The sequence below is a fragment of the Schistocerca gregaria genome, chromosome 1, assembly GCF_023897955.1.
Source record: "Schistocerca gregaria isolate iqSchGreg1 chromosome 1, iqSchGreg1.2, whole genome shotgun sequence".
Lineage (NCBI taxonomy): Eukaryota > Metazoa > Arthropoda > Insecta > Orthoptera > Acrididae > Schistocerca > Schistocerca gregaria.
Genome location: NC_064920.1, coordinates 595,375,076 through 595,378,982, shown reverse-complemented (window position 1 = coordinate 595,378,982; position 3,907 = coordinate 595,375,076). Strand labels below are relative to the sequence as shown.

At 46.5% G+C, this 3,907-nt stretch overlaps 1 non-coding gene across 1 annotated transcript; it reads left to right on the top strand.

Moving 5' to 3' along the window:
- Positions 1-1,468: 1,468 nt before the first annotated feature.
- Positions 1,469-1,655, top strand: LOC126285422 (U2 spliceosomal RNA). Its single transcript, XR_007551648.1, has one exon. It is a non-coding gene; the product is annotated as a U2 spliceosomal RNA (small nuclear RNA).
- The last annotated feature ends 2,252 nt before the right edge of the window (positions 1,656-3,907 follow it).

Genomic DNA, 3,907 nt, shown 5'->3' with positions numbered 1-3,907 from the left:
ACGAAGTCACATGAGGGAGCATCTCAAATAAAATTCAGCAAGTCCACTGTCAAAGTTCTACACGCACCGATGACTGAACACACTTTCCCTTCGTAGATTTCTCTCTCTCCGTCATCAACTCCTAGTACCATATTGGGCAGCCAAAGAGTAACGTATCGCTCGTGTGTTCAGGCATCCAAGTACGCTCATAATGGCAAGCATTCCAAACAAAACAGCCATCTCTTATGATATAAAGTGTATTCCGTGTTTGCAACTAAATGGCAATCTATTTTTTTCAGCTGCTTCGGTTTCTCGAGGATTTGCGAGTTTAATCCTCTCCAACTCCGGAAGCGACATTCACCGAAATTTTCTGCACTGCCGTCGTGCTGTTCCAGACTTCGACGAAGATACCACGGACGTTTCTGAGCTATGCAATGACCACATTTGCAGATGTTCTACCGATCTGTCTTTTCACCGTACGCGTTTCGCTTCTTTTGTTGCTACAACATTTTCAGTGGCGTATAATACATGTTCCTTCTATGTGTATAGTAAATTCTTTATATAGTACTTACAGATAACTTTCCTTTTTTATACCCTTGTTTTTCATGTTAAATAGAACGTCTGCAACACAAGTTTGTGAGGTTCAATTATCATTTTGTGTTATTTACTATTTATGATGTTGTTAATACTTGTGTGTCGTCCTAGGGATGCATTTAGTCAGTATGCATATTCTAGATGGTCGATTTTTGGTGTTTTTTCAACCACATTTAGTTAAACAGATCACTTCTGCTTTTGACTCTGTATTGAATGTGTGTATTTTCAGTGTGTAGTGTTGCCAACTATTGTTATACATTTATCCTTCGTCTTACTTGTTTTAATTTGTTCTCATCATATTCCGACGTTACCAGTTGGCTTCCATCAGGGTACTAGTTACAACATAATAACATGCTCTGCAAAAACGTGGAAACGCAATCAAGGTGCTAGAGTAATAAATGAGCTCATACTTTGAGAAACAACATGTAACCAACCACTAAGAAAATCTGTTATCTCTTACCGCCGTACTAACGTCTAATTACAAATATGATGACGTGTGACTGGAGGATAGTGTCCAAGTGGTCTTTGTTGAACACTAATTAATTTAAAACTGCATCTGTAAAATAATTTGAGTGCCATTCCTGTACTTCCCTATATCTAAAATATCTACCTCAATAACGATTTAAATGACTTAGGTCTTACCGCTATTGTTACGGAATTATAATCATCAGAAAGAGCATTCGTAAGGAATATAGTTTCTTCCTAAGTTAAAATAATGGCAGTCAAAGGAACTCCGAAATATCCTAGAGGCTCAGAGGGCACGAATGCTAATCATCAGCTGATATAACGTAATTCAGGACTTGTATTTCGATTTACAGATTCTAATCAGTCAGTTTAACGATTTAGATTTTCGCATGCTAATGGACTATAGCCGTTGCATCCTTGGTCTAGCGACATCGCTTCTCAGCCTTTTGGCTAAGATCAAAGTGGAGTGTCTGTTCTTACGAGCTTAATATGTGGCAAGGCTCGCATCGCAGGATCAGAGTATTAAACTCATTTTTGGCTCATGACGGAGTGCTACAGCTCATTCCACCTCTGTCGCGGATTGGACGGCATAGCAGTACCACCGGGGTTTAAAAAACCGGCACGGTAGCTCAACGTGTTCGGCCAGAGGGTTACCTGCCCTCTGTAATAAAAGCTGAGTGACCGGATCTACGATGAACCTGAATGTATGTCATGGGATGTTTTCCCCGAACAAATAGAATGAGCCATAATGAACAAAATGAGATTAATAAAAGGGGTAGCGTCTATGATTACTACTCAAAACGTCCTCGGTTCCGGGTTCGAAACTAACGACCACTTAAATTTCGATTAATAATCAGCGCTGGCTGCCGAAGACTTCCGCCATAAGAAGTCACTCTCATTGTGCCAACGGCCTAGTCAAAGAGGGCGGGAAACTGTCCCTTAAAGATGGAAGAATCAGCAGTGATCAACGGCATGAGGATACAATAGGCAATGGAAAATACTGCATAAAAGACATGTAACGTGTATCCACAGGGCATGTGGTCTGTACTTGAAAAAATGTCACAATGATCTCTCCATTGGCAAGAGATTCCGTAATAGTCCCCCATTCTGATATACGAGAGAGGATGTCAAGGGGGAGGTAACCATGAGAAAAAGATTGAACAATCAACGAAAGCATAACATTCTATGAGATGGAGCGTGGAATGTCAGAAGCTTGAACGTGGTAGGGAAGCTACAAAATATGAAAAGGGAAGTGCAAAGACTCAATATACATATAGTAGGGGTCAGTGAAGTGAAATACACTCCTGGAAATGGAAAAAAGAACACATTGACACCGGTGTGTCAGACCCACCATACTTGCTTCGGACACTGCGAGAGGGCTGTACAAGCAATGATCACACGCACGGCACAGCGGACACACCAGGAACCGCGGTGTTGGCCGTCGAATGGCGCTAGCTGCGCAGCATTTGTGCACCGCCGCCGTCAGTGTCAGCCAGTTGGCCGTGGCATACGGAGCTCCATCGCAGTCTTTAACACTGGTAGCATGCCGCGACAGCGTGGACGTGAACCGTATGTGCAGTCGACGGACTTTGAGCGAGGGCGTATAGTGGGCATGCGGGAGGCCGGGTGGACGTACCGCCGAATTGCTCAACACGTGGGGCGTGAGGTCTCCACAGTACATCGATGTTGTCGCCAGTGGTCGGCGGAAGGTGCACGTGCCCGTCGACCTGGGACCGGACTGCAGCGACGCACGGATGCACACCAAGACTATAGGATCCTACGCAGTGCCGTAGGGGACCGCACCGCCACTTCCCAGCAAATTAGGGACACTGTTGCTCCTGGGGTATCGGCGAGGACCATTCGCAACCGTCTCCATGAAGCTGGGCTACGGTCCCGCACACCGTTAGGCCGTCTTCCGCTCACGCCCCAACATCGTGCAGCCCGCCTCCAGAGGTGTCGCGACAGGCGTGAATGGAGGGACGAATGGAGACGTGTCGTCTTCAGCGATGAGAGTCGCTTCTGCCTTGGTGCCAATGATGGTCGTATGCGTGTTTGGCGCCGTGCAAGTGAGCGCCACAATCAGGACTGCATACGACCGAGGCACAAAGGGCCAACACCTGGCATCATGGTGTGGGGAGCGATCTCCTACACTGGCCGTACACCTCTGGTGATCGTCGAGGGGACACTGAATAGTGCACGGTACATCCAAACCGTCATCGAACCCATCGTTCTACCATTCCTAGACCGGCAAGGGAACTTGCTATTCCAACAGGACAATGCACGTCCGCATGTATCCCGTGCCACCCAACGTGCTCTAGAAGGTGTAAGTCAACTACCCTGGCCAGCAAGATCTCCGGATCTGTCCCCCATTGAGCATGTTTGGGACTGGATGAAGCGTCGTCTCACGCGCTCTGCACGTCCAGCACGAACGCTGGTCCAGCTGAGGCGCCAGGTGGAAATGGCATGGCAACCCGTTCCACAGGACTACATCCAGCATCTCTACGATCGTCTCCATGGGAGAAAAGCAGCCTGTATTGCTGCGAAAGGTGGATATACACTGTACTAGTGCCGACATTGTGCATGCTCTGTTGCCTGTGTCTATGTGCCTGTGGTTCTGTCAGTGTGATCATGTGATGTATCTGATCCCAGGAATGTGTCAATAAAGTTTCTCCTGCCTGGGACAATGAATTCGCGGTGTTCTTATTTCAATTTCCAGGAGTGTAGAAAGACAAGGATTCCTAGTCAGACGAGTACAGGGCAATATCAACAGCAGCAGAAAATGGTATAACGGGAGTAGAATTCGTCATGAATAGGAAGGTAGGGCAGAGAGTGCGTTACTGTGAATAGTTTAATGAAGGGCTTTTCTGAT